The sequence below is a fragment of the Pristiophorus japonicus genome, chromosome 3, assembly GCF_044704955.1.
Source record: "Pristiophorus japonicus isolate sPriJap1 chromosome 3, sPriJap1.hap1, whole genome shotgun sequence".
In the NCBI taxonomy this organism is placed as follows: Eukaryota; Metazoa; Chordata; class Chondrichthyes; family Pristiophoridae; genus Pristiophorus; species Pristiophorus japonicus.
Window position 1 is genome coordinate 129,272,087 of NC_091979.1, and position 13,568 is coordinate 129,285,654.

The following is a 13,568-nucleotide window of genomic DNA, read 5'->3' on the forward strand; positions in this document are numbered from 1 at the left end:
TTGAACATGTATCCAATAAGTTAAACAAGGCAGCAGCCTGTGTTCACAGGACTAAAGAGACGTACCAAAGAGTGTCCCAACGTGTGCTCGAGTCAGACAAGCTGCTCATCCCACAGGTTTGGGAGAGCAGAGGCACTATTATCGACGCGTTGTTTCGAGAATGTCTAATACTGTCTGTGCACTGTAACATGATCCGCCACGGGCCAGGCACTGAGAACGGCACTAATGCTCTCAGCTGGCTATCGTTGCCCATCACGGGGTGGAAACGGCGCAGCCTGCAGACCCACTCGCGGTCGTGGAAGTGCTAGAAAGTGAGGGGTCAACCGTAACGGCCCCCCAGCTTAGGACCTGGACCAGCCAGGATCCCACGTTACCGCCTGCCAAAGGTGAACTGCTAGACGGGATGTGACAACCTATCCGTTGCAGAGACGAAAGACCCATCCCAACGTTGCAAAGTAAGACAGGGCGGCTCCACACAGTCGGTGGTCCGGGCCCCCCATACCATGGCTCAAGGTCCACGGGGACCACTAGACCTCCCGCCACTACCGAAAGTCACAAGGCCATTGCGGCCATCCGGGGTTTGCTAGATAATAGCACGGAGCAGGCAGCCCAAATTACTAAATCTAGCACCACGCGTGTCAATGGTAGACTCCCTACAGACCCAGCTATCCTGGGTGCTATGCAGTCACCAGACAGAATCACTCAGAACCGAGCCTTCCATATGCCATCAGCAGAGAATGCACTATAATTGCACGGCCCCTCCACGCGACATCAGAATAAGTGATGTAGACCACGTTCAGGGCCCCAGTTGGGCCACTAGCACCGCATTAGCCAAGGGGGGGAATGGGGTGTATGTGATGAAAACGGAGCGTTTGATTGTGAAACCATGTACTGGGCTAATGAGTAAAGCATTTGGACAAGACCAAACTGCAAACTACAAATAACCAGGAACCACTGTGAAAGGACCTGGCCCCCAGCGACCCATTAACACGATCAACTTCGCCATCAACCACAAGGATGAACCCACCACGTCAGAACTTCAACCCAGGTGATTGATCCAGGGACACGGGGTGCCAGATCACCTTAACTTGCACATAAGACATTGAGGGGGAGTGATGTTATGTATGTATGTAAACCTTACCAAAATGTAAGACTTACCACTAGATGGCATACCTGTGGGAGACCTAAGGGTCACCTGTGCATCCTGGGGCATGCAGGTAAAAAGGTGATTCACCATGCTGCTTCCCCACTCCAGAGTCTGAATAAAGAGACCAAGGTCACAACAGTTTGAGCTTGCGATACAGTCCTGTATATTTATTCTGTATATAACAGAACCAATTTCAGCAGACTCTCCATGTTCCTCTGGAAGATGGCAGCAGCCGAGCGAATATCAAAAGGGCACCTGTGGTATATAAACAGTCCTTTGTGGTTGTTGATGCACGTCAATCTTTTCAAAGGTTCAGCCAGCTCCTATGTCATGTAGGTGGAGGTTAGATTCAACTTGGTGAACGACTTCCCCCCCCCGCTAACGTTGCGAACAGGTCATCCGCCTTGGGTAGCGGGTACTGGTCTTGTAACAAGATTCAGTTGATCGTTACTTTGTAGTCTCCGCAGATTCTGACCGTGCCATCGCTTTTCAACACCGGAACAATCGGACTGGCCCACTCGTTGAACTCAATTGGCAATATGATTCCCTCTCGTTGAAGTCTGTCCAGTTCGATCTCGACTTTCTCCGTCATCATATATGGAACCTCTAGAGCCTTGTGATGAACAGGCCTTGCATCGGGGATTAGATGGATCTGCACCTTGGCATCTGTGAAGTTGCCGATGCATGGTTCAAATAGCGACGGAAACTTGCTCAGCACCTGGGTGCACGAGGCATCATCCACTGAGGATAGTGCTTTGATATCGTCCCAGTTCCATTGAATCTTTCCCAGACAGCTTCTGCTGAATAGCAGTGGGCCATCGCCTGGTACAATCCACAGTGATAAATCATGGATAGCTCCATTGTACGATACCTTAACTGCCGCACTGCTACTGACTGGTATGAGCTCTTTGGTATAGGTGCGCAGCTTTGTCTGAATCGGGCTCAGTTTGGACCTTTGTGCCTTGTTGCCCCACAGTTTCTCAAAAGCCTTCTGGCTCATAATTGACTGACTCGCCCCCATGTCCAACTCCATTGATACCCGGAATACCGTTCAATTTGACATTCGGCATGATAGAAGGGCTCTTGGTGGTGAAGGTGTGTACTCCATACACTTCTTCCTCGGATTGAGTTGCCTCTCTTGTTTGTTCTGCATGATCTGTGCTGGATCGATCATCCTCTGCAGACTCTGCCACATGGTGAGTCGCAGCACGTTTGCACATTCGCTGGAGGTGCCTCATTGTTTCGCAGCCTTTGCATATGTAGTGCTTGAATCAACATTGATGGGCTCAATGATTACATCCGCAGCGCCAACATGGTGCTAATGATTTTTCATTCACGCAGTCATCCTAGGTCTTGCAGTTGCAGACATGTAGGCCCTGCCATATGTAGTTCTGCCTGCTAGCGATGTTATTTTATGCACAGTATTTGCCGGTGAGCTTCGATGCTGGGAAGATATCTGACTGGTATTATCACTTGTGGATATGAATACCTGGGCTATCGTGATGGCTTTGCTCAGGTGAAGGGATTCGGCAGACAGCAGCTTGCTAAGGATGACCTCGCGGCCGATGTCAAGCACAAAAAAGTCCCACAGTATTTCCCCCAAAAATCCAGCAAATTCGCAAGTTCCCGCAAGGCGTCTCAGGTCGACGACATAACTCACCACGTCCTGGCCGTCGGAGCGGTGGTGCATGTCGAAGTGATACCTGGCCATTAAGACGCTCTTCTTCGGTTTGAGGTGGTTCCGAACTAGCGTACACAACTCTGTCTATGTCTTCTCCGCTGGTTTCTCCGGTGCTAGCAGATTCTTGATGAGGCCGTATATTGCGGATAATATGTCCTTACTATACAGTATAAATGCACACGAGGCCCATGCTTGAGAGAAGGTCACTCTGTAACCAGTAATCTTTATTAGCTAGCACTCAATTGATGAAGGTGGGTGGAGCTTCCCCTTTTATACCTGAAAGTCCAGGCTAGAAGTGTCTCCCACAAGTTCACCACCTAGTGGTCATTGTTCTCACATTGTACAACTAAGGTCAGTTTATACGTGGGTTACAATGATGGTTCAATACTTAGACTGTGACCCCTGGTTCTGGACTTCCCCAACATTGGGAACATTCTTCCTGCATCAAACCTGTCTAAACCCATCGGAATTTTAAACGTTTCTATGAGATCCCCTCTCATTCTTCTGAACTCCAGTGAATACAAACCCAGTTGATCCAGTCTTTGTTGATATGTCAGTCCCGCCATCCCGGGAATCAGTCTGGTGAACCTTCACTGCACTCCCTCAATAGCAAGAATGTCCTTCCTCAAGTTAGGCGACCAAAACTGTACACAATACTCCAGATGTGGCCTCACCACGGCCCTGTACAACTGTAGTAACACCTCCCTGCCCCTGTACTCAAATCACCTTGCTATGAAGGCCAACATGCCATTTTCTTTCTTAACCGCCTGCTGTACCTGCATGCCAACCTTCAATGACTGATGTACCATGACACCCAGGTCTCATTACACCTCCCCTTTTCCTAATCTGTCACCATTCAGATAATAGTCTGTCTCTCTGCTTTTACCACCCAAGTGGATAATCTCACATTTATCCACATTATACTTCATCTGCCATGCATTTGCCCACTCACCTAACCTATCCAAGTCACTCTGCAGCCTCATTGCATCCTCCTCGCAGCTCATACTGCCACCCAACTTAGTATCATCCGCAAATTTGGAGATACTGCATTTAATCCCCTCGTCTAAATCATTAATGTACAATGTAAACAGCTGGGGCCCCAGCACAGAACCTTGCGGTACCCCACTAGTAACTGCCTGCCCTTCTGAAAAGTCCGCATTTACTCCTACTCTTTGCTTCCTGTCTGCCAACCAGTTCTCAATCCACGTTAGCACACTACCCCCAGTCCCATCTGCTTTAACTTTGCACATTAATCTCTTGTGTGGGACCTTGTCGAAAGCCTTCTGAAAGTCCAAATACACCACATCAACTGGTTCTCCCTTGTCCACTCTACTGGAAACATCCTCAAAAAATCCCAGAAGATTTGTCAAGCATGATTTCCCTTTCACAAATCCATGCTGACTTGGACCTATCATGTCACCTCTTTCCAAATGCGCTGCTATGACATCCTTAATAATTGATTCCATCATTTTACCCACTACCGATGTCAGGCTGACCGGTCTATAATTCCCTGTTTTCTCTCTCCCTCCTTTTTTAAAAAGTGGGGTTACATTGGCTACCCTCCATTCCCGAGGAACTGATCCAGAGTCGATGGAATGTTGGAAAATAGCATCCGCTATTTCCAAGGCCACCTCCTTAAGTACTCTGGGATGCAGACCATCAGGCCCTGGGAATTTATCGGCCTTCAATCCCATCAATTTCCCCAACACAATTTCCCGACTAATAAGGATTTCCCTCAGTTCCTCCTTCTTACTAGACCCTCTGATCCCTTTTATATCCAGAAGATTGTTTGAGTCCTCCTTAGTGAATACCGAACCAAAGTACTTGTTCAATTGGTCTGCCATTTCTTTGTTCCCCGTTATGACTTCCCCTGATTCTGACTGCAGGGGACCTACGTTTGTCTTTACTAACCTTTTTCTCTTTACATATCTATAGAAGCTTTTGCAGTCCGTCTAAATGTTCCCTGCGAGCTTCCTCTCGTACTCTATTTTCCCTGCCCTAATCAAACCCTTTGTCCTCCTCTGCTGAGTTCTAAATTTCTCCCAGTCCCCGGGTTCACTGCTATTTCTGGCTAATTTGTATGCCACTTCTTTGGCTTTAATATTATCCCTGATTTCCCTTGATAGCCAATCTATCCTAGCCAATTCACGCCTCATACCTTCAAAGTTACCCTTCTTTAAGTTCTAGACCATGGTCTCTGAATTAACTGTTTCATTCTCCATCCTAATGCAGAATTCCACCATATTATGGTCACTCTTCCCCAAGGGGCCTCGCACAACGAGATTGCTAATTAATCCTCTCTCATTACATAACACCCCCCTAGTTGGTTCCTCGACATATTGGTCTAGAAAACCATCCCTTATGTACTCCAGGAAATCCTCCTCCACCGTATTGCTTCCAGTTTGGTTAGCCCAATCTATATGCATATTAAAGTCACCCATGATAACTGCTGCACCTTTATTGCATGCACCCCTAATTTCCTGTTTGATGCCCTCCCCAACATCACTACTACTGTTTGGAGGTCTGTACACAATTCCCACTAACATTTTTTGCCCTTTGGTGTTCTGCAGCTCTACCCATATAGATTCCACTTCATCCAAGCTAATGTCCTTCCTAACTATTGCATTAATCTCCTCTTTAACCAGCCATGCTACCCCACCTCCTTTTCCTTTTATTCTCTCCTTCCTGAATGTTGAACACCCTTGGATCCCCCTGTACAGCTCCGGGTTGGCAATCGGCAATTTTTTAAGAGCCAATTGTGTGTGTGAAAAGGAATACAGTGTGAGTGCATTGGAAAAATCAGATCTGCAGCAGTACAAGGTGCAAAGAGGTGCAAGGACCAAGAATTTCTTACAGGATGAAGTGGAGGCACTAGTTACTGTGATTGAGACCAGATGGCAGGAGCTGGACACCAGCAGAGGTCAGATAAAAGTTCCACCCAAAGAAATGAAGAAACGCTGCAATGAAATTGCAGAAGATTACAGTGCAATGGTGACCACAAGCTCTGGAGGTCAGTGTAAAAAGAAATGAAAGGACCTTGGGTCAAGTAGTTAGTGTAAGTAATATTTTCATTTATTCAATGGAATTGCAATTGTAAATGTGACTATCTGTATATGTCCCACCCAGCAGAAAGACACCCTCTCTAAAATGTTGCATTTTCATCTTTGTAGAGGAAGGTGGCACATAATAAAAGGGAAAGAATGCGAACAGGAGGAGGCCCGGCAAATCTGCACCCACTGACACCCTTGGAAGAGAGGGTCGCTGCTTTAATGGGTCCTGCCTGGAGAAAAGCAACCACCACTGCACAAGCTGGGCCCACACTCGGGGGAGAGGGTAAGTCCTGCAAATTCCACAGTCTGGCTTTGCTAAATGTTAAGTACTGCGTGGGCTAGCCATGCTTTGGTTCATGGGGATGTCCGTCAGCTACGCTTCGGTTGATGCAATGTGCTATCATTCATCGTGGTCCTTCAAATCAGCCTGCTGCCTGGCCTGCGCTGTGTGAGCCTACTCATGCCACCACCCTGCCCCCTCCTCTGCTGCTAACCATTTATCTGTGTTCAGTTATATTTTTCAGAACTTGAGGCCAACCCTGACGATGCAGAAGAATATTCAGATGACGTGCCTGAAGAGGAGACCATCTTCCAATCCCAGCCTCCAGTCCAAGAACATGGAGGTGAGGAGCAGATGGATGAAGCCCCCATTGTTTTACTGACTTTGGAGATACAGGTGCCGCCCATTGAGGTGCCAGCCTCTTCCGTGACTAGTGGTTTGAGTGTTGGTGGGACATTCCATGGTTTCCTACTGCCCGAGGCTGCGGGTTCCGGTGGTGGGCTGCAGCGAGGCACACCCAGGGCCCCACCTTCCGAGGCTGCGGGTCCCGGTGGTGGGGTGCAGCGAGCCACACCCATGGGAAAGAGGGGAAGGAGAGCTCTACAGTGCTCTCCTGAGGTGCAGGATCTAACTGATGTGGTTCAGATGATGGCAATGAGTGCGGAGAGCATTGACCTTATCCGATCACTGCTGGACATCATCAGTGGGGTGGGTGATGAGGTAGTGGGACTGTTGGGAGAAGTAACAGCAATCTCATGAGAAATGGGAATGATGTCCGGGGCCATGAGTGCGGGAATAGTTCAGTCAGCTGAAACCATGTCCGTGACTATGAGGGAGGGAATGTCACAGGTAGCTGATGCGCTGTCAGTGAACATCAGGGAAGGGAATGTCAAAGATGGTGTAAACACTATTAGTGAACATGAGGGAGGGAATGTCACAGGTAGTGCAAACATTATCAGTGAACATGAGGGAGGTAATGTTGCAGGTAGTTGAGTCACTTTTGTTCAACATGAGGGAAGGAATGTCACAGGTACTGCAAACACTATCAGTGAACATGAGGGAGGTAATGTTGCAGGTAGTTCAGCCACTTTTGCTCAACACGAGGGAGGGAATGTTGCAGGTCATTGAGACACAGTCATGGCACATGAGGGACGGCATGTTGGGGTTAGCTGCTGCAATAAGGGAACATGCCCAGACCCCACGCCCATTGACAGAATCAACTGCCATTTTCACTCCAATCCCCACACCAGCCTCTGAAGAGCCCCAAGCCGGGCCCTCTGCATTGCCACTTAGGCCCTCCACATTGCCGCCTGCCGCGCCCCCCTGCCCCCGCTGCCCTCAACAGGTGCGCACTGCCCGAGATCTTAGAAAGAATAAGCTTGATACCAACTCCAGAAACACTGTTCCACCGCCTGCAGGCCAGGGTGGTGGAGTCACCAAGAACAAGCGTGGTGGGCGGTCTTAGAATAAGGTGGAGGACAGATAGGTGCAGCCTTTCTTTGCTGCTGCTGTTGTTGTTGTTGTTATTATTGTTATTGTTACTGTTGTTACTGTTCTCAAATTAAAAGATGTTTGAAAGTTATGTAAATTTGCAAGTTTAAAAGTTAGTAAGTGATCTTAAAGTTTGTAAGTGATCGTAACTGAAAACTTTAAAGTTTGATACAAGAATAATTTGATTAAAGTTAAGTTAAGTACAAAGAACTGTTGTTAAACTTTTGAATAAAATATAATTTACATTGAATCTGAATAATTTTCATTATTTGTTCCATTATTAACACTTTTGGAACTCAAGAAGAATCATTTCTATTATTTGTTCCATTATTAACACAACTTTTGAAGTAAACAAGAATAATTTCTATCATTTGTTCCATTAACACAACACAAGATTACGAAACAGGTCCAAACAGTAAACATGGTCCATGTGGAATAGTTGTCGCTGAGCCTTCAGGCAGCAAAGCGTTGAGCCGAATGAGAGGGCATGTGGTTGCATCACATTGATCACTACTAAGGCTTCAATTTTAAGCTGACCGGCTTGAATATGCATTGTTTTTTAATAGGGTATTTGTTTAACAAGAACTTAAATAACAGTCCCAGGTACAGTTCCTTCTATTTTATGAAACTTCAATTCCTACCCTTGGAGGGAAACAAAAGAATAAAAATAATGTAAAAGTAAAGTTAAAGTAATACAAATGGAAGATAAAATGAGAAATTTTTAAAATTAAATATTTTACATTCACTTTTTAAATGTTAACATTGGTTTAGTTGTATAGGGTTCATATTACAATATTGAAGCTATTCCCTATATTGAGTACGTTCTAGGTCGCCCCGACCTCACCGCTTCTGCTGTACCTGCCCACGCTCCAATCAGCGATCTGGATTATGGTGACGCCCAATCCAGTCGCTCTCCTTCAAGTCGTCGCCCTCCTGAACCAGCTTGCGCTGTACCTTGTGCTGGGCCGCTTCCACGCCGCTTCTTTTGTAGCCTCGACTTGCGGCTGATGTTCCCTCGCAGGTTGGGGCCGCACTGTGTGTTGGACCGCCTCCACCGCCGATCCTTTTGTAGGTCGGGACGATGGAGTGGCGAGAGATTATAGAGCGACGTGATCGGGGCCCAGGAGAGGCGTGAGTTCGGGACCCAGGAGATGCGAGGGCCCTGGAGCAACACGGGCCAGCCCACATTGCGATATATATGCGCACTAGGTCTGTGCAGCAGAACTGGTCTCCAGTCATCCTGGTTAATCCTTGCCACTGGACCAAGACCTAGCACTGTCAAGCCTGTGTGGCAGCTAGTGTGCAATGGCCACCACGTGTTAAAAAAATTAACGTACAGGCATCTTCCACCCTTCAATATGGGGGAAGAAATTCGGAGGAGGACTTCCCACGAGCAAATCAATAAAGAATAGAAATAAAATGCGCACTTACCTGAAGCTGCTGCACCCGCTTGAACTCTCGATCCACAGGCCTCCTCTCCCTGCGATGTACAGCGCTTGCTCGTAGCGACGTCCGCAGGAGTCACGTATGCTTGGACACCCAATCACAGGTAAATATTTTCTTACGAAACTCCTATTACAATGAATGAGAAAAACCTCAAAACTCACAAAAAATACATAAAATAGTTAAAAAAAACACTTCACACAATAAACTAATAGAAATTAAAAATGTTACAAATGTTTTTTAAAGAAAAAAAATTGCCGAGTTTTAAGGGCTAGGGTTTAAAATAACATTATCTGAGTGGGCAGGGTTTTAACATAAATATGTTTTTAAAATTTTTATTTTAATCATATTTTTTCTGTTTTTAAACTCTTAATCCTGTAAAAGTAGCTATGCGTCTGCTTTTTCAGGCGCAAGAGTTTTGAGGACATTTTTCATGCAAGATGTGCGTAAATAGCCCAAACTTCCAGCTTGACAGATCGGAAAAGCCGATTTTCAGCGCATGCGCATTGTGCGCTGAAAACCGGCGTTTCCGATGCCTTCCCGGGTTCATAGAAACTTCGTACGTGCCTGGGACATCAGAAATTCTACCCCATGTAGTTCGGAACCTGGAACATCAGGTCCCTCATTGTAACACCTGTGAACTTTTTGGTGTGGAAACAATTCATCCTCGATACGAGGGACCACCTAAGAAGAAGAAGACATTCTAGGTATATTCCTGCAAGGGGGAAAGGGAGGGCAACCAAAGCCACAGCTCTCTGGATGACGAAGGAGTCAGAGAGTTGGATGAAGCAAAAAAAGGAGCCATATGACAGATGTCAGCTTGATAATACAACGGAGAATCAGGCTGAATATAAAAAGTACAGAGGAGAAGTGAAAAAGGAAATAAGAGGGGCAAAGAGACAGTACAAGAATAGATTGGCAACGAACATAAAGGGGAATCCAAAGGTCTTTCTATAGGCATCATCATCATAGGCAGTCCCTTGGAGTCGAGGATGACTTACTTCCACTCTAAAAGTGAGTTCTCAGGTGGCTGAAGAGTCTAATGTGGGACCTACAATCTCTGTCACAGGTGGGGTCACAGTGGTTGAAGGAAAGGGTGGGTGGGGAGCTTGGGTTGACGCATGCTCCTTCCACTGTCTGCGCTTGGTTTCTGCTTGCTCTCGGCGATGAGACTCGAGGTACACAGCACCCTCTCGGATGTTCTTCCTCCACTTTGGGTAGTCTTGGGCCAAGGATTTCCAGGTGCCAGTGGGGATGATGCACTTTATAAAGGAGGCTTTGAGGGTGCCCGTGAAGCATTTCCTCTGCCCACCTGGGGATCGCTTGCTGTGACAAAGCTCCGAGTAGAGTGCTTGCTTTAAGAGTCTCGTGTCGGGCATGCAGACTATGTGGCCTGCCCAACAGAGCTGATCGAGCGTGGTCAGTATTTCGATGCTGGGAATGTTGGCTTGGGCGAGAACACTGACGTTGGTGTGCCTATCCTCCCAATGGATTTGCAGGTTCTTGCGGAGGCAGCGCTGGTGGTACTTCACCAGCGCTTTGAGATGTCTGCTATATATTGTCCATGTCTCTGAGCCATACAGGAGAGTGGGTATCCCCACTGCCCTGTAGACCATAAGCTTGGTGCCAGATTTGAGGTCCTAGTCTTCAAACACTCTCTTCCTCAGGTGACCAAAGGCTGCGCTGGCACACTGGAGGCAGTATTGGACCTCGTCATTGATGTCTGTCCTTGCTGCCAGTAGGCTCCCGAGGTATGGAAAATGGTCCACGTTGTCCAAGGCTGCGCCATGAATTTTGATGACCCAGGGGGGGCAGTGCTGTGTGGCGGGGTCAGGTTGGTGGAGGACCTTTGTCTTACGGATGTTTAGAGTAAGGCCCATGCTTTCGTACAACTTGGTGAAGGTGTTGATGATGGCTTGGAGTTCGACCTCCGAGTGTGCGCAGACGCAAGCGTCGTCAGTGTACTGTCGTTCAATGACAGAGGATGGGATGACCTAAGATCTAGCCGGGATACAATCGGCATATTAACAGTAAAGGGTTTCAGAGCAGCGGTGGGGCCAATTAAGGACCAAAATGGAGAACTATTGGTGGAGGCAGAAAGCATGGCTCAGGTACTAAATGAGTACTTTGCATCGGTGTTTACCAAGGAAGAGGACTTTGCCAAAGCTATATAGGGCTAGACTTTCGACACATCATCACCCATTTATCGTCCATTTAGCGCCCATATAAGAGCTGAGATGCAGGCTATCACCCATATTTGCTAAAAAGTGGAAACTAGCGCCCGATTATCACCCATTTACCGCCGGCCCAACTTTCGGCACACATGAATGGCTGCATTGTCCGGCCTAAGTTTAAAAAAAATATGATGTCATCCACGTGCAAGGCCGAGAATAGTGCTGAAAATGGAAACTTGCGCCCGATTAGCGCCCAGATTATCGCCCATGGCAACTTTCGGAATTTCGCCCACACTGCACCCGAAATGATCGTTGGCCGAAAAAGTCGCTGAAAAAAAGCTGCACTCACCTGACCTTTAGTCAGCACTACTCAGCAGTATTCGGCACTACGGATGCCATTTTGAAACTCGGAGGATCTGTACTGAAAGGCTGCTTCAAGGCTGCTTCTCTTGAGGAGAATCAATTTGTGAGTGATTTTAAGGACCTTTTTGACTCTTGCCAATCATCTAATCACATTTGCATCTGTTGAGGACAAATTAAGGGCATTTATAGTGATGGGGCTTGTAATTTCTCAACCAGTATTGGTCACTAATCACATGCTGCAGAATAGAGATGGGAGAAGATATATTTGAAGAGCATTATGTGCCCAATCAAAGAGATGGCAGACTGCTGCGGAGGAGGAGACGTTACACCCAACGCATTTACAGGGATAAGCGATCATATCTGAACTTGTCCGATAACACATGCGTTAGGAGGCTGCGCTTCCGAAAGGAGGTCATCAGTGAGATATGCCAGCTAATTAAGGGAGATCTGCAGCCTGCCAGCACCATCAGGACTGCACTGTCCGTTGAGGTTAAGGTTACTGCGGCACTTTCCTTCGACGCATCGGGCTCCTTTCAAGCCTCAGCTGGTGACATTTGCGGTATCTCTCAGCACGCCACACATTGCTCCATTCGACAGATGACTGAAGCCCTTTACGCATGCAGGATGAACTTTATAAGCTTCCCTATGACCAGGGAGGCACAGACTGAGAGGGCTTTGGGTTTCTCGCGAATAGCAAACTTCCCCAAGGTGCAGGGAGCAATAGACTGTACGCACATCGCCCTGAGAGCACCTTTACAGGATGCGGAGGTGTTTCAGAACTGAAAGGGATTCCACTCCCTGAATGTGCAGCTTGTTGTTGACCACAAGCAAATAATCAAAAAATGCAAATTTTCCAGGCAGCATCCATGATGAGCACATCTTGCATGAGAGCACTGTCTCTGACCTGTTTAATAGCCAGCCACAAGGTCACGGTTGGATGCTGGGGGATAAAGGATATGGCCTTGCCAGCTGGCTCATGACCCCCCTGTGTAAGCCTCAGACGGGAGCCGAGAAGCGCGACAATGAAAGCCATATAACTACACGCAATATCATTGAAATGACAATTGGAGTGCTTAAGCATCACTTCAGATGCCTGGACCACTCAGGAGGCAACCTACAATACCACCCTGTTCATTGTGGTGTGCTGCTTGTTGCATAACCTAGCTATGAGAAGAGGACAACTATTGCCTAATGGGACCGCCGGTCCACCTCAGGAGAGACGGGAGGCGGAAAAAGCAGGACGAGGAGGAAGATGACGAGGACATCGGGAAGGACAAAAGGACAGTCAGCCTGCCGATGAACCCATGCACTCAAGCCCCCACGTTCCCATTCCCCACCCCTCACCCCCCCACCCCAGGCAAGACTGAAAAAGCCCTGTGGTAGTTACGCAGCTGCAAAACTCTTGCATCAGCAGCTCATAAATGAACGCTTTGCATGAACTTACATTGGCGACAGTTACAGTTGCGTTACATTTCATCCTTGCCTGGCCTGGCCATGGCCATTGTTTCCAACCATTGTATTGATGTTTTACCTTACGTTATTAGTAGACACTTGAGGACAATTGTAAATTTTATATAAAAATGTTTAATAATGAAACGCAAATTTGAAATTTTTTCAACAAACATATAACACTCCACCCCTCCCCCCAACCCCGAACATTCAACAATATTTTTAACACAACAATAACATAACAACACCCTCCCACCATCCCCAACAGTGAACATTTAATAAAAATGTATTTTTAACAAGAACTATAAACAGCACCCACCCCTTCCCTACCTGCGGCCACGCTTCTCTCCTGAACCTTGACCCCCCCCCTTGTAGTCAGCCCCCATTTAAATCCCCGAGTAATAGAACCAGGACATCTTGCAGCAGGGGACCTCAAGGCCTGCTGCTGTGGAAGATGGGGTGAAGTCGGCAGAATTTCCTCAGTGACTGG

The 13,568-nt window shown here is 47.3% G+C and overlaps 1 long non-coding RNA gene across 1 annotated transcript in view; it reads right to left on the reverse strand.

The window, feature by feature from the left end:
* The window catches only part of LOC139258661 (uncharacterized), a 67,088-nt gene that overhangs the window by 6,405 nt on the left and 47,115 nt on the right, over positions 1-13,568 (reverse strand). Inside the window, exon 4 of the long non-coding RNA XR_011592380.1 lies at positions 9,081-9,221. This is a non-coding gene — a long non-coding RNA (uncharacterized lncRNA). The remainder of the gene's footprint in view (positions 1-9,080; positions 9,222-13,568) is intronic.